At 39.0% G+C, this 24,618-nt stretch overlaps 1 long non-coding RNA gene across 1 annotated transcript; it reads right to left on the minus strand.

The window, feature by feature from the left end:
- Positions 1 to 1,625: 1,625 nt before the first annotated feature.
- On the minus strand, positions 1,626 to 14,400 carry LOC139037987 (uncharacterized). Its single transcript, XR_011490891.1, has 2 exons — positions 14,228 to 14,400; positions 1,626 to 1,774 (listed from the first exon to the last, which is right to left on the minus strand). It is a non-coding gene; the product is annotated as an uncharacterized lncRNA (long non-coding RNA).
- Positions 14,401 to 24,618: the final 10,218 nt, after the last annotated feature.

Raw genomic sequence — 24,618 nt, forward strand, 5'->3', positions numbered from 1 at the left:
ATATTTCACCTTTAGCATATCTGTGGTATATTTCTGGTAGACACAACTTACAAAGTTAAGACATCCTTGCTCTCTTTTTAACATGTTAAGCACCTATTACAAATGTAAATGTTAACAAATGCTTTTTGGATATTTATTTAGGTGGTTACAAGCTTTTCTACTTTAATCTCTTAAGGTAGATGATTTTCTAATGATATAGTTCTGTGGTCAGTGCAATTAATTGACATGATCTTTTAATTCTCCATGCATCCACACTCTTTCCATTGCTTTATTACAAGAGAAATGTATTTACACACCTCTTGACTTTAGACTGGGCACGTGACCATGTGGGGTAGTTGCCCAGTCACGTCCAACTCTTTGAGACCCCAGGAACTACATAGCCTGCCAGGCCCATCTATCCATCGGGATTCTCCAGGCAAGAACACTGGAGTGGGCTGCCATGCCCTCCTCCAAGGGGTCTTCCCAGCCCAGGGATCATACCAGTGTCTCTTACGTCTCCTGCATTGGCAGGCAGGTCCTTTACCAACAGCAGGTGCATGGAAGTCACTCTGTGCCTTTCTGGAGCCTGAACCTTGATGGATTGTTTTCACTTGTACTCAGGTACTCTGCTTCCATTCTGAGAGGACCATGCGTGGCTAACTGGATGTCACAAGGAGAACAAAGATGTGGCATATAGGGAGAAATATTAAATCACATGTGTTTTTGGTTTTTCTATTCAGGAATAAAATTGGTCTATATTTCTCTCGTCCTGTGCCTGTCAGTTTTGGAATTAGGGAAAACTAGTCTTCTAAAATAATGTATCACACACAATTGTGTAAGTCTATGACAATTTATATGATATCAATCATTAGGTTTTATCAACCAACTTTGTAATTTTTTCTGTTATCTTTATCATTTTTATTATCTTCCTGCTAGTCTTTTTTAATTTGTTTTTAAATTTGGTTATTAATTTCAAACTTCTTGAATTTAAGAACATATATTGTTTTCTAAGAACTGCATTGTACCACTGTATACATTTTATTATTTAATATACTGCAATTCAATCTTAAATAGTTTATTATTTTTATTTTTTCCCCTTTAACTGAGAATGTATGTAGAAATATATTCTTTAATTTCCAATAAAAAATAAACTCTGTATAGTTAGTTCATTTCTTTTTATTACCTTTTGCCAGCAAATAAATATTGAATATTACTTTTAATTTATCGAGATTCATTTTGTTAAATTCTACATGTTAAATAGTATAAAATATTTCAAATATACTTGAAAATAATATTTATATCATGTATTCCGATTCCTAGATTCATAATTCTATATGTTAGACATTTCTTTGTACCTCTATACACCTTCCTAAAAGCACTAAAGAAGTTTTTAAATTATGATATTCAACTATCTATATTTCTCCACTAATTTTTATATCACTGAAGTTAGATTCAGGGCAGATATTATAAGTATCTATATAGTGTCAATATATAGGATTTATTATTAGTAATTGATTCTTAACTACACGATAAAATGCAAATAAGAAGAATTTAAGTAGTTTATGGACTTTAATCATTAATAACAAGTAATTAACATTTTTATCAAATACTAATGATTTGAGACAAAATTACACAGTAACCCCCCATATTTTAAATATATAATTTAATTGTATTAAGGAAAAGAACTACAGAAGATGGAAGATGTGACTTGATTTTATTTTTTGCACATCTGTTCACATTTCAAGTTTAACCAAGGCAGCCTGTGTATGATGAGCACTGATTAATTCACATGTCCCTGTAAGTAAAAAAGAAAGAAAGATCGATATTAGGAAGAAAATAAATAATTCTCTGAGTGCTATCATATTCAGATGAAATAATTAAGCAATTTCAAAATGCTTCATTCTAGTCATGGGACCCTGACACTGTCAAAAACAGTCCTAAATAGAGGAGATAAATACAGTCATCCCGCAAATTGTATTTCTCATATCACTACTGAGTTATTGGGCTTTAGTTTATAAGTGAGTTTCTTTAATGTGCAGCTTGGGTGAAACATTTAACCATCGCTTAATAAGTTGAAAAAAGCTGTAAGAAACAGACTTCACAGATGTGGCAATCACTTGATCACTCTTGGGTTCCCTCTAATACCACTGAAACTGCAGATTTACTCATGTTTAGTAGCTCAATTCCAATTTATGGAACTCACCCTACAGAAAAAACATTATAGATATATTGAAAGCCAAAGACATATTGGCAGTAACTGATGTCCATAAACTGCTTACTGTCAGTAACGTGTGATGTATACAGGAAATGCATTCCATTCTTGATTAGTTCTGTTAATTGGGGTCAAAAATAGCATAATCTGTTTGAATCTAAAAATAAATTCTTAATATATCATTATGCAAATAACTCAACACTCTGTTCCAATCTAACCTCTTAATGAAGACTCTAGGAAATTTTACATTTTTTATATGGGACAATTTGAAATGCACTTCATGTTTCTGACCCTGTCAACCTTTCAGTGGAAGCCTAAAATCAGTTATACGACCATGAGTAATCAGGTGCCCAGAAAGAAAAGTCTTTATACTTCCTGCTTTATTGACTACGCCAAAACCTTTGACTGTGTGGATCACAACAAACTGTGGAAAATTTTTAAAGAGATGGGAACACCAGACCACATGACTTGCCTCCTGAGAAATCTACATGCAGATCAAGAAGCAACAGTTAGAACTATCCACGGAATAACAGACTGGTTCCAAATCAGGAAAGGGGTACATCAAGGCTGAATATTGTCACGCTGCTTATTTAACTTATATGCACAGTACACCATGGAAGATCTCAGACTGGATGAAGCACAAGGTGGAATCAAGATAGCTAGGAGAAATATCAGTAATCTCAGATATGCAGATGACACCAAGTGTCAGAAAACACAAAAGTTCTAAAAAGCCTCTTGATGAAGAGAAGAGTGAAAAAGTTGGCTTAAACCTCAACATTCAGAAAACAAAGATCATGGCATCCAGTCTCATCACTTCATGGCAAATAGATAGGGAAACAATGGAAACGGTGACAGACTTTACATTCTTGGGCTTCAAAAACATGGCAGATGGTGACTGCAGCCATGAAATTAAAAGATGCTTACCCCTTGGGAGAAAATTTGTGACCAACCCAAAGAGCATATTATAAAGCCAAGACTTTACTTTGCCAACAAAGGTCTGTCTAGTCAAACTTTTGTTTTTCCAGTAGTCATGTATGGATGTGAGAGTTGGACCATAAAAAAGCTAGCAATGAAGAATTGATGCTTTTGAACTGCAGTGTTAGAGAAGACTCTTGAGACTCGCTTGGACTGCAAGAAGACCCAAACAGTCCATCCTAAAGGAAATCAGTCCTGAATACTCACTGGAAGGACTGATGTTAAGCTGAAACTCCAATATTTTGGTCACCTGATTCCAAGAACTGACTCACTGGAAAAGACCCTGATGCTGGGAAATATTGAAGGCAGGAGGAGAAGGGGACAACAGAGGATGAAATGGTTGGATGGCATCGCTGACTCGATGGACATGAGTTTGAGTAAGCTCTGGGAGTTGGTGATGGACAGGGAAGCCCTGTGTGCTAAAGTCCATGGGGTTGCAAAGAGATGGACATGATTGAGTGACTGAACTGATATCTGAACTGAACTAATATGTGACTGAACTAATATCTCATGGAGTTGAACAAAGAAAAAATAAATAAGAGGCACTTTTCTCGTATGTGAATTTTGTAACCAGACCTAGTGCATCTAAACTGTTCCATCCAGTATCTCACTGTTTCACACAGAGGGCACTGTATGACAGTAGGTTGAACAAGGATCCTCTGATGTTTTTCTGTACCTTATAAGTATTCCATCTGGAGGATGGAAAATTATGCATTCAGATGGGTATATCTTTCCTTTTCTCCTTTGCTTTTTGCTTCTCTTCTTTTCACAGCTATTTGTTAGGCCTCCTCAGAGAGCTATTTTGCTTTTTTGCATTTCTTTTTCTTGGGGATGGTCTTTATCCCTGTCTCATGTACAGTGTCATGAACCTCTGTCCATAGTTCATCAGGCACTCTATCAGATCTAGTCCCTTAAATCTATTTCTCACTTCCACTGTATATCATTAGGGATTTTATTTAGATCATAGCTGAATGGTCCAGTGGTTTTCCCTACTTTCCTCAATTTAAGTCTGAATTTGGCAATAAAGTGTTTGTGATCTGAGCCACAGTCAGCTCCAGGTATTGTTTCTGCTGACTCTATAGAGCTTCTCCATCTTTGGTTGCAAAGAATATAATCAATCTGATTTCAGTGTTGACCATCTAGTGATGTCCATGTGTAGAGTCTTCTCTTGTTTTGCTGGAAGAGGGTGTTTGCTATGACCAGTGCGTTCTCTTGGCAAAACTCTGTTGGCCTTTGCCCTGCTTCATTCCATACTCCAAGGCCAAATTTGCCTGTTACTCCAGGTGTTTCTTGACTTCCTACTTTTGCATTCCAGTCCCCTAAAATGAAAAAGGACATGTTTTTGGGGGGTGTTAGTTCTAGAAGGTCTTGTAGGTCTTCATAGAACCATTCAACTTCAGCTTCTTCAGCATTACTGGCTGGGGCATAGACTTGGATTACTGTGATATTGAACAGTTTGCCTTGGAAATGAACAGAGATCATTCTGTCGTTTTTGAGATTGCATCCAAGTAATGCATTTTGGATTCTTTTGTTGACTATAATGGCTACTCCATTCCTTCTAAGGGATTCTTGCCCACAGTAGTAGATATAATGGTCATCTGAGTTAAATTCACCCATTCCAGTCCATTTTAGTTTGCTGATTCCTAAAATCTTGACATTCACTCTTGCCATCTCCTGTTTGACCACTTCCAATTTGCCTTGATTCATGGACCTAACATTCCAGGTTCCTATGCAATATTGCTCTTCACAACATCAGATCTTGCTTCTGTCACCAGTCACATCCATAATTGGGTGTTGTTTTTGCTTTGTCTCCCTCTTTTCATTCTTTCTGGAGTTATTTCTTCACTGATCTTCAGTAGCATATTGGGCACCTACAAAACTGTGGAGTTCATCTTTTGATGTCCTATCTTTTGCCTTTTCATACTGTTCATGGGGTTCTCAGGGCAAGAATATTAAAGTGGTTTTCCATTCCCTTCTCCAGGGGACCACATTTTGTCAGAACTCTCCACCAGGACCCATCCATCTTGGGTGGCCCTACCCAGCATGGCTCATTATTTCACTGAGTTAGACAAGGGTGTGGTCCATGTGATAAGATTGCATAGTTTTCTTTGATTGTTATTTTCATTCTGTCTGCCCTCTGATGGAGAAGGTAAGAGGCTTATGGAAGCTTCTTGATGGGCCAGAATGACTGAGGGGGAAACTGGGTTTTATTCTGATGGGCGTGGCCATGCCCAGTAAATTTTTAATCCAATTTTCTATTGATGGGTGGAACTGTGTTCCCTCCCTGTTATTTACCTGGGGCCAAACTATGGTGGAGGTAATGAAGATAATGGTGAACTCCTTCAAAAGATCCCATGCATGTACTGCTAGACTCAGTGCCCCCAACCCTGCAGCAGGCCACCACTGATCCACAGCTTCACTGGAGACTCCTGGACACTCACAGGTAAGTCATGGGTCAGTCTCCCATGGGATCATCGTTCCCTTCTCCTAGGTCCTTGTGCACAAGGTTCTGTTTGTTCCCTCCAAGAGTCTTTTTCGCAGTCCTGTGTAAGTTCTGGCAGCTCTATGGTGGGGTTATTGACAACCTCCTCCAAGAGGGCTAATGGCATACTCAAGTCTGCTGCACCCAGAGCCTCTGTCCCTGCAGCAGTCTACTGCTGACCCATACCTCCATAGGAGACGCTCAAACACAGTTCTGTCTCAATCTCTGGGGAGTCCCTGGGTCCTGATGTGCACAAGGTTTGTTTGAGGCCTCTTAGCGTCTCTGGCAGGAATGGGGTTTGATTCTAAATGTGAATTCGCCCCTCTTCCCATCTTGCTGGGACTTCTCCTTTGCCCTTGGACACGGCGTATCTCCTCACAGTCCCTCCAGCACCTACCATCTTACTGGGGTTTCTCTGACCTTGGACGTGGGGTATCTCCTCTCGGCCACTCCAGCACCGCGCAGCTGCCGCTCGCTACTATCCTTCAGTTCCTCAGTTCCTCAGGGCCTTCAGACACTCCCCCTCCTCCAGCCCCTTGCCTGGCCAACTCCTGCTCAACCCTTAAGACTTTAAAGGTCATTCCTCAGCCACCTTCCTCAGCCTGAGACAATATTTGGTCCCCTTGCAATAAGTATCATAGTGTTAGCTAGTTAGAATAGGGAAAAGGAGTCCAAAATGGCGGTGGCTAAAAGACAGGAAGGGAAAAGTCTGAGAAAATAGAGCAGAGGAAGGTCAAAGGAAGGTCCGAGGACCGGAGTGAAGGCTTCAGGTATAACAGCGCTCCTGCCTAAGCCCAATTTGCATAGGGCAGGCCCAGGGGGAAGAAAAAAACATAAAAAGAAGAGCCAAAAGGCTCTCTCTCTCTCTCCCAGGCGTGCATACGCTCTTTCTCGCTCGCTCTCTCCCACTTGATGGGGCGCTCTTTCCTTCGCATCTTTGGATCGACGAACCCACACTCCTTGAAGATGGATTTTCCTGCTATTATCTAAATAAAATAGAGCTGTAACACTGAGGTGTAACACTGATTTATTTAAGAGCTATAGCGCAGTCCATTTGAGACCTGAGAGCTATAACATGGTCTGTCCAAGAGCCAAGAGCTGTGACCCGCGGAGGGGGCTTTAATGTCCATCACTCCAAATTTTTGTTGTGATGAGACAAAGAACCGAGGAGCATACCCGCCTGACAATAGAATCCTGACTTTCATAAATTCCACCACACTTGTAATTCTTTTTTTTTTTTTTTTTTTTCCAGTACTGAGTGGCATGAAGGATCTTAGATCTTCAACCAAGGATTGATTCAACCAACCATGTCCCCTGCAATAGAAACACAGAGTCCTAAGCACTGGACCTCTGAGGAATTTCCACACTTCTGATTCTTAATCTTCCTCTCTCCCACGAACCTGTAGGTTTCATGAGGGCTGGGTTTTGTGTCTGGGTTGTTCACAGCTGGCTCCTCAAGGATTGACACAAAGGCTGAACTGAACACAGAGATACAGTAACAAACACTAGAATTTGGGACCAAGGTCGTGAAAAATGTCCCACTGGGACTGAAACAGGCAAAGAAGCCTGGAAAGGGTAAGAGGAACCCACTCAAAGAGGTAACCCATATATATATTGCTACAGAAGCTTGGGAAACCTCTGATCTAAAGTAGATACTAAGACATGGCCCCAGGATCAGAAAGCTAAAAAGAAAAGAAAAGAAAACAAAACAAAACACTATTGAGTCATAAATTGCATTTTAAACAGATAAAAATGAGAGACACTATCTGTAGGGAATCTAAAGGCTTGGCAGCCAAAGAACAAGATGCAGCTCAAGTTTACCTCCAGACTCGTGGTTGGGACTCTTTAGCCTTTATCAGTGATCAGTGTGAAGAAATAGAGGAAAATAAGAGAATGGGAAAGACTAGAGATCTCTTTAAGAAAATTAGAGATATCAAGGAAACATTTTAGGCAAAGATGGACTCAATAATGGACAGAAATGGTATGGACCTAACAGAAGCAGAAGATACTAAGAAGAGGTGGCTAGAATACACAGAAGAACTGTACAAAAGAGATCTTCATGACACAGATGATCACGACGGTGTGATCACTCACCTAGAGCCAGACATCCTGGAATGTGAAGTCAAGTGGGCCTTAGGAAGCATCACTATGAACAAAGCTAGTGGAGGTGATGTAAGTCCAGTTGAGCTATTTCAAATCTGAAAAGATGATGCTGTGAAAGTGCTGCACTCAATATGTCAGCAAACTTGGAAAGCTCAGCAGTGGCCACAGGACTGGAAAAGGTCAGTTTTCATTTCAATCCCAAAGAAAGGCAATGCCAAAGAGTGCTCCAACTACCACACAATACACTCCTCTCACACACAAGTAAAGTAATGCTCAAAATTCTCCAAGCCAGGCTTCAGCAATACGTGAAACATGAACTACCAGAAGTTCAAGCTGTTTTTAGAAAAGGCAGAAGAACCAGAGATCAAATTGCCAACATGCACTGGATCATTGAAAGAGCAAGAGAGTTCCAGAAAAATGCCTATTTCTGTTTTATTGACTATGCCAAAGCCTTTGACTGTGTGGATCACAATAAACTGTGGAACATTCTGAAAGAGATGGGAATGCCAGACCACCTGACCTGCCTCTTGAGAAATCTGTATGCAGGTCAGGATACAACAGTTAGAACTGGACATGGAAAAACAGACTTGTTCCAAATAGGAAAAGGAGTCTGTCAAGCCTGTATACTGTCACCCTGCTTATTTAACTTATATGCAGAGTACATCATGAGAAATGCTGGGCTGGATGAAGCACAAGGTGGAATCAAGACTGCTGGGAGAAATATCAATAACCTCAGATATGCAGATGACACCACCCTTATGGCAGAAAGTGAAGAACTAAAGAACCTTTTGATGAAAGTGAAAGAGGAGAGTGGAAAAGTTGGCTTAAAGCTCAACATTCAGAAAACTAAGATCATGGCATCTGGTCCCATCACTTCATGGCAAATAGATGGAGAAAGAGTGGAAACAGTGGCAGACTTTATTTTTTGGGCTCTAAAATCACTGCAGATAGTGACTGCAGCCATGAAATTAATAGACACTTACTCCTTGGCAGGAAAGCTATGACCAGCCTAGAGGGCATATTAAAAAGCAGAGACGTTACCTTGTCAACAAAGATCCATCTAGTTAAGGCTAATGTTTTTCCAGTAGTCATGTATGGATGTGAGAGTTGGATTATAAAGAAAACTGAGCACCAAATAATTGATGCTTTTGAACTGTGGTGTTAGAGAAGACTCTTAAGAGTCCCTTGGACTGCAAGGAGATCCAACCAGTCCATCTTAAAGGAGATCGGTCCTGGGTGTTCACTGGAAGGACTGATGTTGAAGCTGAAACTCCAATACTTGGGCCAACTGATGCAAAAATCTGGCTCATTTGAAGAGACTCTGATGCTGGGAAAGATTGAAGGCGGGAGGAGAAGGGGACGACAGAGGATAAGATGGTTGGATGGCATCACTGACTCCATGGACATGAGTTTGAGTAACTCCGGGAGTCGGTAACGGACAGGGAGGCCTGGCATTCTGCAGTCCAGGGGGTAGCAAAGAGTCGGACATGACTGAGCAACTGAACTGAACTGAAGGGGAACAGAAGTGCACAAGTGAATGAAGGTGTGTCCTGGAGAAAGATTAATAACCTGTTTAATGACTGCTTGCCCAGCATCGTACCATCAAGTTCACTATAATTTCAGGGAATGATATGCTCCAGCAGGAAATCACTCTCCCTACATATAAGACTTATATAGCTCAAAAGATTGTCTCATGGGCCAGCCTTGAAGCCAGCTTTTAAAAATATAACAATAAAATTCATTGCCACTTTGGGCCTTTATATCTGTTGCCTCTTCATCTGGGATGCTTCTCTTCTATTCTTCAGTTTCCTGTTTCAATATTCAAGTTTTAAACTAAATATCTGCCACCTACAAAGGCATATGCTGTCTTGTGCTTAGTCACTCAGTCCTGTCTGACTCTGTAACCCCATGGACTGTAGCCTGCCAGGCTCCTATGTCCATGGGGATTGTCATGCCCTCCGACAGAGGATCTTCCCCACCCAGGAATCAAACCAGGGTCTCCTGAGTTGCTGGTGGATTCTTTATCAGCTGAGTACCAAGGAAGCCCATAGAAAGGCATAATATTATTTAATATAGCTCCTCAATATACCATTAAGTCTGTAATCCAATACACCATAGACTTATCAAAGATAGAGATAACTATCTTAATAGCAGTCATCACAAAGAGAAGTTATCTTATCCAATCATTCACCAGTTCATTTTCTGTCTCTCTTATTGACAGGTAAGGACTTGTACACTGTGAAACCCTTGTTCCTAGAACAGTGTCTGACATCAAAATGATAATATAAAGGTTCACTGAATAAATAAAAGGAACATAGAATAGGTAACTTACTGAGGTAGAGGGAACACTGCCAGGAAAATAATCAAAGGCCTAAAAATCTTACTGGCCATGACCACACGCTGCTGTTTGTTGGCAGAGAAACCAGAAATACCATCACCCTTTGGCTGAAAATCAATCAAATGAGTTCTACAGATATAAAAGATCACATCTGAGAATCAGGCTTGATATTATATAACTATATTTTGCTTTTAAAATAAATATAAATGAAGTGATTTCAGCCAAGTTTGTCCTTGATGTGATTTTGAATATTTGTCAGAACTTAAGTGAAAAATCATGTGGAAGAGATTACTGCTTGAACCTGAAACATTGCTGCATTCACTTAATTTTTCTAACTTTTCAACTTAGTGCTTTAGATTCTGAGCAATATGTACTGCTTTTCAATTCCAAACCCGAACAGCAAATTTCACTAATAAGTCATTCCACTGTTTTCACCACATTATCAAAATCATCCATACTTGATCATTTAAAAGATTTTGGGGAAAAAAAAAAGAGGAGGATGTTTCTCTTATTATAATATATAATATGTATCTATAACATGATCTCCCTTTACCATGAATTTCATTTTATCTGCCTCTGACAATCAATTTCCTAATTACCTTTAATACTGAAATCTTGATTATCTCTCTGCATGGGTCATTGAACAAGGAATATCTTCTCTGTCTGGAAATTCCTCTCTTCCAAATTTTGTTTTTATTTCCTTTAATATCTCATTCAAGTAGCCAATGCCTCAATAATGTGTCTTCTTATAATACATTGGCTTTCTTATTTTGAAATTCTCAGTGTAGGTAAACTTCATATTATTCTTCTTTGGCTTTGTATTTTGCCTTACTGGCAGGTCCAATGCAGTGATATCCTCATTTATTAAGAAGGAACAAATATAATCAATGAAAGTGGAACTGGTATTTTATCAAAAGAGAAAGAAGTAGGTAAATTATAACTAAAGACAATCTCAAATAATATTGTCTATGATTTATGTGTGTGTGCACATAATACAGTTTCATTAGGTATCTGAGTAAGATGTTGATATCTTCTCAGAGATGTCAAATATGTTTTCTACATCTAACCCTGGTAGAGATGGCAAGAAACATATAACATGGAGATTTGACCTAATATCTTTCAGCTTTGTTTAGTTGTGGACTCCAGACTAAGATCCAGAAGAACTATCGGCTACATTGCAGGCGGATTCTTTACAAGCTGAACCACAAGGGATGTCCAATTATGGTACCAAATATATTTTTTCATAAAAATGGCATTGCATCAGTACAAAAATTCCAATAGAAAGTGGAATAATCATCATTGTTGTTATATCATTCAGAATCTACCTCCCAAACAGTCTATTTACATAACCAAAACAGATGATTTTTCTTCATAGGTTCTTACATCAAGGTGTGTGATAATTCTCTATAATTTTTCACTAAATCCTTTTCAGTTACTTCAGGTTTTTCTTAAGGACTTCAGTCTATTGTTTAAATGTACTACTAATATAGAGAAAAATAAATGAGGCTCAATTTAATTTATACAAGTTATAATCTTTTAAAATGCTTCCCTGTGAAGATTTTAAGTTCCTTATTATTTTTGCTTAAAATATTATTCATCTTAAAATTTGGAGCTAATTTTGCAGGAAGTTCTTTCAAATTTTGCATTAGCATTTTATTCAAAAATGCCTAGAAAGAAGATAACAGTTTCTATTTAATCTTTGATGCAACTTGATTTATAATCTTCATTGGTGTTTTCTTTGTTTATAGTTTTAATTCTGTACTGAATTATAACAAATATAGAGGGAAGTGCACAACTTACAAGGCAATATAGCTTGATGAATTTTCACAAAGTGAACATACACACCTGTGCAATCAGCACCTGGATCAAGACACAGAACATCACCAGCCTCCAGAAACCTCCCCATTCCCCCCACCCCCCACCGAGTCATTGTCCTTCCTTCATCCCTCAAACAACCATTATATTGACAACTAACACCACACATGAGTTTTGCCTGCTTTGGAACATATTATTTATACAAGGGAAACATGGATGGCCTTTTCTATTCCTTGGCCTTCATTCCTTGACATTATCTCCACAAGTGACCTTTAATTTCACCCCATCCCCTGTGGCCTTGCCATCTTTAATAACCATTCCACTTCCCATGTTGCTTTGGCTATTATTCCACCTTCTAACCATTCACTTCACATGATGTGCTCTTTGTTCTGGATTTCTTTGATTTGTTGTCCCTGTGAAAACATCAGGTCTACCATGTTCTCACCACCCATCATCTCCCGGTACCCTCACTCCTTCTGGTGCATCTAAGAATCAGTGCTCTCCAAATTCCCTAGACTCCTCTCATTCCACTACATTCACTGGACAAAACAAACTGAATTTACACTTGATCTTAGCCAAAAGGCCGGGAAGCGGTAAAACCAACTGAATTTAAACCCAGCTCTCCACTTAACCTGCACCTGCCCCAGAGTTGAGTGTGGATTCAGGGAACGCATACATTGTGTTGAACTGTCTCATTGGAAATTCAAGTCTTCAGATCTCAAACTGGACCACCAAGCTTCCCTGGTAAATTCATCCCATTCTCAAAAATAATGCTTTCACACTTCTTTCTTTTTTTGTTTCCCATATCTCCTCTCTCTTCTGGTTCTCAGCTCATTACCTAGACTCATATTTCATGGAGAAAACAGTCACAATTAGACAATGGTTTCCTCAGCTTCTCACCACCAAATCTTCAACCTACCTACTTCTGCACCCATCATGCCCTCTGCCTTCTCTCTTGGTGTGATGTGTGATATGTCCCCTTTCCCTATCAAAATCCAACCCTTTCACTTGTAGCCTGCATCTCACCACCTCCTGCCTATTCAAAAGTACTTTCCCAGTAACTCTCATCTTTATTACATCATTGACTTCTCCTTCTACACTAGATCAGTCCTACCAGGGAACAAATATGCCTCAGTATCTGCAATCTTAAAATATGATAACATTCTTTTTTGATCCCTCATCTCTCTTTAGCTACCACTCCACTTTTTATCTCTTTTTCTGATCAAATTATCTACAGTGATTGCCTCTGCATTCTTATCTCCCATATTCCCTTTTTTCATTCCCTTCTTCAACCAAGTGTCTAAACTCCAGTTCAGTACTGAAACTACTTGTGTCGAGTTACAAGTGCCAAATCAATGGTTTCCTTACAATGGCCCACACGTTTTTTGTTGTTGTTGTTTGCTTCAACTCTGATCTCTTGTCTGAGTTTCCCACCCACACATGGGCTTCCCAGGTGGCTCAGATGGTAAAGAATCCTCCTGCAAAGCAGAAGACTTGGTTCAATCTCTGGGTTAGGATGATTTCCTGGAGAAGGGAATGACTACCCACTCCAGTATTCTTTCCTGTAGAATCCCACGGACAGAGGAGCTTGGAGGGCTACAGTCCACAGGGTCACAAAGAGTCAGACACGATAAAGCAACTAAGCACACCTTTATTCATACCACACATAATACCTACTCAGTATAACACCATAATTTCCAGTAGGAAACTCCAGCACTGGTATATGTCAATTAGGTACACTGAATCATCTCGGTTCCGTTCAGAAAAACACCCATTCTCATCAACTGGTTTCTATGAGAATATCAGCTGTTAATTATTTTAATATCACTCCTTACACCTGAAATATAACATGTCCAAATCCAAAATCTTTATCCTCAAAACTGTTCCTTTTTCACCCTCTGCATCTCAGTTAATCTGCACCACAGTCCACTGCTGGGGCTGCTAAGTCGCTTCAGTCGTGTCCGACTCTTCGCGACCCCATGGTCTGCAGCCCACCAGGCTCCCCCGTCCATGGCATTTTCCAGGCAAGAGTGCTGGAGTGGTTTGCCATTGCCTTCTCTGCCACAGCCCACAGTTGCTGTGTTTTCTTCATCGTTTTGTTTATAGTATGTCCTTCTTCCCTCCCTTCCTCCATACCTTCCTTTGTGGCTTATACCTTAATCCTCCTGGGCTCTCAGAGACCTGAAATGGCCAGGAGCTCCCAGAAGCAGCTGCTCTTCATGTTTCCTTTCGCTGCCCCATCCCCGCCACCAAGAGGCTCCTACAACTTTCAGTAGCTCGTGCAACGTTTAGTGGCTCCGGCAGCCTGTACATGTACTCTCACCTTATTCCAGACAGGGGGCCAGACGTAAGCTCCGGGGTCCATGGTGCTCAAACCCTATCTTTCACGATGTCTTTGCTCCTGCCGCCACACCGCATCTCTCATATTGGTGCTCCCACAGTCACCTTAGGGAAGCACGCCGTCCACTGTCACGTGTGCACGTCTGAAGTCATCTTCAGGTTTCCAAGTCGGACGTCGTCTGTCAATTCCTCACATCCAATGTCAAATCTGACATCATCTATCAACTTTTCCAAGTTGGACGCTGTCCGTCAGATCGTCACGTCCGACGTCACATCCGGCGTCATGTGTCAGGTCTTAACGTTTGCCGTCGTCTCTCAGATCCTAAGGTCTGAAGTCCCCTGTCAGGTCTGCACATCTGACGTCATACCCTGGGTCCAAACGTCCCACATCTAAGGTGAGTGTTCACTCTATGTTATTATTAGTGAGGTGTACGACACAGAACTTAGCTCTGTGCAACACCTAACTTGGTCACCTCGGAGTTTTGTAACTCCATGTCAAAGCTAAGGGAATTTATACTGTTGATAAAATTCTTATGTCTGTGAACAGGTATCTGAAAAAAATAATTGAGGTGGTATTGAGAAAGTAAGAGAAATTGAGGTCTAATTTAAGTGTTGAAGGAGAAATTGTTTACTTGAAGAAACTTTGTGATGGATCCTTTAAAAAGTATATCTCAGTTTGCAAATAGTTTTCAAATTAGGTTTTCATAGATGGAAACAGACCAAATATACAGATAGCACTTGCATTGTCTTATGAATATAATTCATGGCACTTTATGTGGGCAAGAGAATTCTACCTGTTTACTGTGTATTTGGAGAAAACAGTGGAAAGAAGGAGCCAGAAATCACTAAAGTCGTAATACCTTTTCATGAGACTTTTTTGTAACATTTTTTATGAGTTGTGAGAGAAATTGCACCTTATTTAAGAAACAATACAGCCTGTCCTAACTAATACAGTTATCCATTATTGTTCAAGAGATGTTGGCAGCATCTATTCTTGGAAACAATTAAAAAATGAAAGCATTACAAACATTTGCACTCACTGTTGATTCTTGCTACTGGTTGCCTTTTAGCTTAACTTTCTGGCTCAGTAATTTCTACCATAAATGTTAGAAAAATGTAATATTTTCATCACTGGTTAAAGATATATATTAATACTAAAGATTAAAAATACCATTCTTTTTTTTTTCTAGAAACTTTCTTCTCTTGAGGTTATGTTTCATTCATTTGAAATATTATACATAGAATATTATATCATAATCCTTCATCAGGTATAGCATAATTTTGTAATATGTTATGATATTATTATATGAAGTCTACAAATTTCTTAATAGGAATACTTAATTTCCTTTCATGTGATTAAGTCATTTCTTAATTTATCTGTGCCTATCTCCTCCCAAAATAAATAAGTATAAAATGCATGTGTGCTAAGTCACCTCAGTCATGTCCTACTCTTTGCAACCCTGTGGATTGTAGCCAACCAGGCTCCACTTTCCATGGGATTCTTCTGGCAAGAATACAGGAGTGGGTGGCCATGCCCTCCTCCAGGGTATGTTGCTGACCCAGGGGTCAAACCTGAATCTCCTATGTCTCCTGCATTGGCAGGCAGATTCTTTACCACTAGCGCCACATGGGAAGCCCAATATAAAGTATACAGTAAAATATAATATTCACTAAACAGGCATGTTTTAATGAAAATAATATTTTTGTCATCATAGACTTTCTAAAATCTTGATAGAAGTAGCTATTATGCATATTGAGACTTCTTAATGGAATGTCCATCAATGCTGAACAAATGATTCATGCATTTTTAGAATTGCAAATAAAGGGAAAAAAATTCACCAATTTTTTTCAATATACTTTAATCACTTTATAAGATATAGGTTGAATTTTTTTAGAGAAACATATTAGTACTAAGGTCAGAAATTCAATGACTAATTATTGTAGTATTTTGTCTCAGATACATTATTTTGTAGTGATTTTAATGCTAGCTTATCTTCAACTAGTCATTTGCTTACCAATTGTGAAATATTTTATTTTAATAAGTACTACCTTCATAAAACATTCTGCATCCTCCTGGACATAAATGGGCACCACTCTTCTCCTCAAGAAACAATCAATTTAAAAGTAGGTGCATGGATACACAGTTCAGTTCAGTCCCTCAGCCATGGCCGACTCTTTGGAACCTCATGGACTGCAGCATGCCAGGCTACCCTGTCCATCACCGACTTCTGGGGCTTACACAGATTCATGTCCATTGACTCCATGATGCCATCAAACCATCTCATCCTTTGTCCTCCCCTTCTTCTCCTGCCTTCAATCTTTCCCAACATCAGGGTCTTTTCCAATGACTCAGTTCTTCGCATCAGGTGGCCAAAGTATTGAAGTTTCAGCTTCAGCATCAGTCCTTCCAGTGAATATACAGGACTGATTTCCTTTAGGATTGACTGGTTGGACCTTGTAGTCCAAGGGACTCTCAAGAGTCTTCTACAACACCACAGTTCAAAAGCATCAATTCTTTGGCACTTGGATTTCTTTATAGTTCAACTCTAACACCCATACATGACTACGGGAAAAACATAGCTTTGAATAGATGACTTTTGTTGGCAAAGTAATGTCTCTGTTTTTTTAATATGCTGTCTAGAATAGTCATAGCTTTTCTTTTGAGAAGTAAGCATCTATTAATTTCATGGCTGCAGTCAACCATCTACAGTGATTTTGGAGACTGAAAAAATAAAATCCCTCACTGTTTTCATTATTTCCCCATCTATTTGCAATGAGCGGTGGCCGTGAGGAGATACCCCGTGACCAAGGTCAAAGGAGAAGCCCCAGCAAGATGGTAGAAGGGGCAAGTTCAAGTTTGGAATCAGGCAGCATTCCTGCCAGAGACGCTCAGAGGACTCAAACAAACTTTGTGTGCACCAGGAACCCGGGACCCCACAGAGACTGAGACAGACAAATATTTTAGCATCTCCTGTGGAGGTATGTGTCAGCCGTGGACTGCCACAGGGACAGGGGCTCTGGGTTCAGCAGACTTGGGTATGGCATTAGCCCTCTTGGAAGAGGTCGCCATTAACCCCACCGTAGAACTGCCAGAACTTACACAGGACTGGGAAATAGACTCTCAGAGGGAACAACAGAACCTTGTGCACCAGGACCCAGAAGAAGGGAGCAATGACCCCACAGGAGACTGTCCCGGACTTGCCTATGACTGTCCAGGAGTCTCCAGTGGATGCATAGGTCAATAGTGGCCTGCTGAAGGGTTGAAGGCACTGAGTGTAGCAGTAGAATATGTGATCTTTTGAAGGAGGTCACCATTATCTTCATTACCTCCGCCATAGTTTGGCCCCAGGTAAATAGCAGGGAGGGAACACAGCTCCACCTATCAACAGAAAATTGCATTCACGATTTACTGGGCATCACTCTGCCCATCAGAACAAGACCCAGTTTCCCCCTCAGTCATTGTCTCCCATCGGGAAGCTTCCATAAGCCACTTATCCTTCTCCATCAGAGGGCAGACAGACTGAAAACCACAATCAGAGAAAACTAGCCAATCGTATCACATGGACCACAGCCTTGTCTAACTCAGTGAAACTATGAGCCATACCATGTAGGGCCACCTAGGACAGATGGGTCATGGTAGAGAGTTCTGACAAAATGTGGTCCCCTGGAGAAGGGAATGACAAACCACTTCAATATTCTTGCCCTGAGAACTCCATGAACAGTATGAAAAGGCAAAAAGAGAGGACATTGAAATATTAACTCCCCAGGCCTACAGGTGCCCAATATACTACTGGAGATCTGTGGAGAAATAACTCCAGAAAGAATGAAGAGATGCAGAGAGAACAAAAACAACACCCAGTTGTGGATGTGACTAGAGATGGAAATAAAGTCTGATGCTTTCAAGAAAAATATTGCATAGGAACCTGGAATGTTAGGTCCATGAATCAAGGCAAATTGGAAGTAGTCAAACAGTAGATGGCAAGAATGAACGTCGACATTTTAGGAATCAGCAAACTAAAATGGACTGGAATGGATGAAGTTAACTCAGATAACCATTATATCTACTACTGTGGGAAAGAATCCCTTAGAAGGAATGGAGTAGCCATCACAGTCAACAGAAGAATCCGAAATGCAGTACTTGGATGCAATCTCAAAAACGACAGAATGATCTCTCTTCGTTTCCAAGGCAAACCATTCAATATCATAGTAATCCAAGTCTGTGCCCCAACCAGTAATGCTGAAGAAGCTGAAGTTGAACGGTTCTATGAAGACCTACAAGACCTTCTACAACTAACACCCAAAAAACATGTCCGTTTCATTTTAGGGGACTGGAATGCAAAAGTAGGAAATCAAGAAACACCTGGAGTAAAAGGCAAATTTGGCCTTGGAGTACAGAATGAAGAAGGGCAAAGGCTAATAGAGTTTTACCAAGAGAACATATTGGTCATAGCAAACACCCTCTCCCAGCAACACAGAGAAGACTCTACCCGTGGACATCACCAGATGGCCAACACTGAAATCAGATTGATTATATTCTTTGCAGCCAAAGATCGAGAAGCAATATACAGTCAGCAAAAATAAGACCGGGAGCTGCCTGTGACTCAGATCATGAACTCCTTATTGGCAAATTCAGACTTAAATTGAGGAAAGTAGGGGAAACCACTGGACCATTCATCTATGATCTAAATCAAATCCCTTAAAGCTCAACATTCAGAAAACAAAGATCATGGCATCTGGTCCCATCACTTCATGGCAAATACATGGGAAGCAGTGGAAATAATGGCTGACTTTATTTTGGGGGTCTTCAAAATCACTGCAGATGGTCACTGCAGCCATGAAATTAAAAGATGCTTATTCCTTGGGAGAAAATTTGTGACAAACCTAGACAGCATGTTTTAAAGCCAAGACGTTACTTTGCCGACAAGGTCCTTCTAGTCAAGGCTATGGTTTTTCCAGTAGTCATGTACTGATGTGTGAGTTGGACTATAAAGAAAGTTGAGCACCAAAGAAGTGATGCTTTTGAGTTATGGTGTTGGAGAAGACTCTTGAAGTCCCCTGGAGTACAAGGGGACCCAACCAGCCCATCCTAAAGGAAATCAGTCCTGAATAGTCATTGGAAGGACTGATGTTGAAGCTGAAACTCCATTTCTTTGGCCAACTGAACTGGAGACAAAAAATAATAATACATAGAATTATAAAGCAATTATAGAAAATAATAATCCTCCTGGTAAACCTCCCAAATTAATAAAGGATAATTACATGAAATGACATTTCAGTTGAAGTGAAAATATTCTCAGAAAGATAGTAATTCAAATCTTCTGGATATAAGATTTTATTTTACAGAATGGTGGGGAGAGGGAAAATAGAGCCAGCACTTGTGAAGGACTTACTATGTGTCAGAGCCTTTAAAGGGTTTTGCATCTATACATAACATAGTCCTGATAACAACCTTGTGACATAAATACCATTATTTCTCTTTTTCACTAATAAAGAAATAGGTACAGAGAGGTTAATAACTTGACAGTAATCACAAAACAAATAAAAGGTCAAGCTAGAATTCAAACTCTTAGATCTAACTTCAAAGCTTCATTAATTTTTACTGCTCCTTTACCTTTTTAGTTCTATGCTTTGATATTAAATCACACAAATTGAATTCATATACCTATATTTTAGGGAATCTAGGATACTTTCATGATGGCTATTCCTTAATCTTGTCACAAGAGTCAACAGAATTTTTCATGCAACCAAGTTATGCTAGCTTTTTTGCCTGTTAGGAACTGTAATCCTTCAAGCCACAAATTTTGGTAGTATGTATTCTTATTTTAAAGAGGTTAAATTGTGGTGGTGGGAGGGGTGGGATGCAAATGAGAATTCATGAAATACATGGTAGTCCTTCAGTTCTGATCAGTCGCTCAGTCGTGTCCAACTCTTTGCAACCCCATGAATCGCAACACGCCAGGTCTCCCTGTCCATCACCAACTCCCGGAGTTTACCCAAACTCATGTCCATCGAGTCTGTGATGCCATCCAGCCATCTCATCCTCTGTCATCCCCTTCTCCTCCTGCCCCCAATCCCTCCCAGCATCAGGGTCTTTTCCAACGAGTCAACTCTTCACATGAGGTGGCCAAATTATTGGAGTTTCAGCTTCAGCATCAGTCCTTCCAATGAACACCCAGGACTGATCTCCTTTGGGATGGACTGGTCGGATCTCCTTGCAGTCCAAGGGACTCTCAAGTCTTCTCTAACACTGCAGTTCAAAAGCATCAATTTTTTGGCACTCAGCTTTCTTCACAGTCCAACTCTCACATCCATACATGACCACTGGAAAAACCATAGCCTTGGCTAGATGGACCTTTGTTGGCAAAGTAATGTCTCTGCTTTTTAATATGCTATTTAGGTTGGTCATAACTTTCCTTCCAAGGAGGAAGGAAATTTAATTTCATGGGTGCTGTCACCATCTGCAGTGATTTTGGATTTAACTCAATGGTAGTCCTTAAATACATTTATATTAACTTTGTTAATTTGACAGAACCAAATAGTTAACATTTTCATAAAGCTAATTCCTCCTTACATGTCTTACGTGATGCTGTTGATGGTAAACCACACCTAAAGCAAGACTGAAATAAGCCTATTCTTGGTACAAGGAAACAAGGAGCTGAAAAACAAATGAGTAAAGATATATAGATGCTTTTTGGACAGTAAATTCACTTGAAATTGGAGCCCTTGACCCAAAATATCCCTCCATCCAAACAAGTTGTTACTGTGTCTTTACAAAACAATGCACTGTATTCTTATGGTTAGAAATTTAGCTTGAAAATCCTGGGTGATGTGGGATAGAGCTGAGGTTTTCTGAAGTAGTAAACAATCCCTAGTACCTAGAGGCATAAAAAACAAAGATTTACTTTTGTTTATGTTCTGTGTCTATCACGGACCTTCCTTGTTGCAGTCACTCAGAGACTCAAGACAATGGGGTGGCTGTCTTTGCATGTAGTGTTGGCTTCTATTGTAAAGAAAGCTGAGTGCCAAAGAATTGATGCTTTTGAACTGTGGTGTTGGAGAAGACTCTTGAGAGTCCCTTGGACTGCAAGGAGATCCAACCAGTCCATCCTAAAGGAAATCAGACCTGAATATTCATTAGAAGGACTGATGCTGAAGCTGAAACTCCAACACTTTGGCCACCTGATATGAAGAAATGACTCACTGGAAAAGACCCTGATGCTGGGAAAGATTGAAGGGGGGAGAATAAGAGAGGATGAGATGGTTGGATGGCCTCACCTACTCAATCAACATGAGTTTGAGTAAACTCCAGGAGTAGGTAATGGACAGGGAAGCCTGGCATGCTGCAGTCCATGGGGTTGCAGAGTCAGACATGACTGAGCAACTGAACTGATTGAACTAATACCAGAGAAAACAGAAAAACTTAAAGAGTTCATGTTTTTGGAAGTAATGCTAAGTTCTGGCTTCAGCAAATAAATGTTAGTGGCTCTTTTAGTCAAAACTAGGCGCCATGATATTTCCAAATATAAGAGCCAGGAGTACAATTCTACTATGGACTTGGAAGGTGGGGATGTGATGGGAAATGGGTTATTTGGCTAACAATTATGACTATCATTAAGTTGCCAAATTCCCTTCAGAGAAGTGCTCCCATAGCTTATGTCTGAACATCATCAGTGAACCATTTAACTGTTAACTAAATACACTTTATAACTCAGGGAAACCTACAACTGAAAAATGCTGTGAATGAACTGATTAGACATCAACACTATGTCTACTCCAAACAGATGGCAGAAATGTAAACTCTGCTGAAATGGAAGGAAGAAGCTTTAATTGTTGAAAGATGTTCTACATATTATTGACAGAGAAATTCATCCTGTTGACTAATTTTTTTCTAGACAGTGATTCATTTTCTGACCAGTGCAGCTTCACTAGTTTTTCTGTAAACAAAATTCATCATCACAAATTGCCTTTTGATTAGTTTAATTAAAATTTTTGCTTCACAGTCACTAAACAAGAGAAACAAACTTAAGGAGAAGGAAAAGGTCAAAAAGTTACCTTATGATTTATTTATTCAACAGAGAACAACATAAAAGTTGTTTAAATATTGGAAGGTAACTAATTTTTAAAAGCATATTTATTTCCTGAACAACTTGTTTTTCTTATAAAATAGTTAATAAACTCCTAACTTAAAATTTTGTGAGTCTCTTCATCTTTTGAAGCAATACTTTCTTCTTCTTCACTCTTCCAACATAGCTATTGCTTTTATAATTTTATTTATGTTTATCTTTTTTTTATCAAAACACTACATGTACAATATAGGAGTCATGGGTAGCAATTATGTATGTTTTTATTATCTTACTCATATATTTACCTGAATCCTTTCGGTTCTTAAAAAGAAACCAGTGTCAGTACAAAATTGAAAAGTATTCAAATTGTGCTTACAAAAGAACAATTTTAAAATGTCTAATTTAAGGGGAGTTTCAAGTTCCATTTTCTAAGAATTCACATGTCTAATGTATGAAATATATATATTATATATATAAATGATTTTAAAGGGTCATATATTTCAGTAACCTCCTTCATTGTTTTTATTGATTGCTTGCCATTATATGGCCTCAATTGTTTAAGGGAAAACTAAAAAGTAGAAATTTGAATAATATATAGTGCTAATAGTTGTAAATTTGAACAGATTACTGATGAAATTATACAATAGATCTAACTGATAATTTAGTTATATTTTCTTCATACTTATCAAGGCCTGATGTACATTCTGACTTGATATGAAAAATGAGTTTGGTTTCATGTGCATCAGTTAATCAAATGAAAATGTAATACAGTCTTTTTAGACATCAGTAGAACAAAATGTATGGAGATATTTGTCCTGATTCCATATATCTTATTAGTGATAATAATTTTCACACTGCATTCAACTTCATGAAGAAATTCCTTTAGGACCATCCAGCATTCACTAAGTCTCCTGGAGGCCCTTCCAGCTCCTTCATTTTGCTAAGTCTCAAACTTGATGTTCCATGCTTCAGATTTCTGCTAAGGTACAATACCACTTTTGATATTAAAGAACTGCTAGTTAGCTATTGCTGCACTAAAAAATGGAATGAAACTCAAAAACATCTTATTGTGCCACAGTTTTAAGATTCAGAAATTCAAGTAAAGCAAACTTGGAATAGCTTATTTCTGCTCCGTAGTGATTATTAAAAATTTAAAATATGCAAAATAATTTTAAGAAAATGAAAGGACAATTGAAAGTAAAATGTTTCCATGTCTTTGCTTCATCTGAAAAGTGATAAAAATACCAATTTGCATATAGCTAGAATAAATCAGGGATATGATATATAATCTCTAGTATAACCACTCTAAAGTACTAAAGATAGTTTAAAATATCAAACTAGTAGAGGAAGTAACTGAAATCTAGGGTTAATGCAAAATAGATAATGAAGGAGATGGAATAGAAATCAAATTGATCAAAGAGCAAAAATACAGTATGATGTTAGATTTAATTTGTCTGTAAAGCAGGAGACAGGGTTTGATCCCTGGGTTGGAAAGATCACATGAAGAAGGAAATGGCGACCCATTCCAGTATTATTGCCTGGAAAATACTATGGAGAGAGGAGCCTGGCTGGCTACAGTTTATAGGGTTTCAGAAGAATAGAACACAAGTTAGTGACTAAACAACACAGCATACTAGTAACTACAATAAATGCAAGTGAACCAGATATTTCAAATAAAAGATCAAAGATTGTCAGATTTTTAAAATTCAGTCATATTTTGATTATAATAGGAGTACCTTAAATACACAAATTTGACCTGTGAAACCTGTATGAAGGTCAAGAAGCAACAGTTAGAACTAGAACAGTTAGAATGTGGAACAACAGACTGGTTCAAAATTGGGAAAGAAATATATCAAAGCTGTATATCATTAACCTGCTTATTTAACTTATCTGCAGAGTACATCATGAGAAATGCCAAGCTGGATGAAGAATAAGCTGGAATCAAGATTGCAGGGAAAAATATCAGTTACCTCATATATGCAGATGACACCATCCTTATGGCAGAAAATGGAGAACTAAAGAGCCTCTCGGTGAAAGTGAAAAGGAGAGTGAAAAAGTTGGCCTAAAACTCACCATTTAAAAACCAAGATCATGACATCCGGTCCCATTGCTTCATTGCAAATAAATAGGGAAACAATGTAAACAGTGAGAGACTATTTTCTTGGGCTCCAAAATTACTGAAGATGGCAATTGCAGCCTTGAAATTAAAAAATGCTTGCTCCATGGAAGAAAAGCTATGACAAAACTAGACAGTGTATTAAAAAGCAGACACACTACTTGGCCAACAAAGGTCCATCTAGTCAAAGCAATG

This window comes from Odocoileus virginianus, chromosome 13 (genome assembly GCF_023699985.2).
Source record: "Odocoileus virginianus isolate 20LAN1187 ecotype Illinois chromosome 13, Ovbor_1.2, whole genome shotgun sequence".
NCBI classification, from domain to species: domain Eukaryota; kingdom Metazoa; phylum Chordata; class Mammalia; order Artiodactyla; family Cervidae; genus Odocoileus; species Odocoileus virginianus.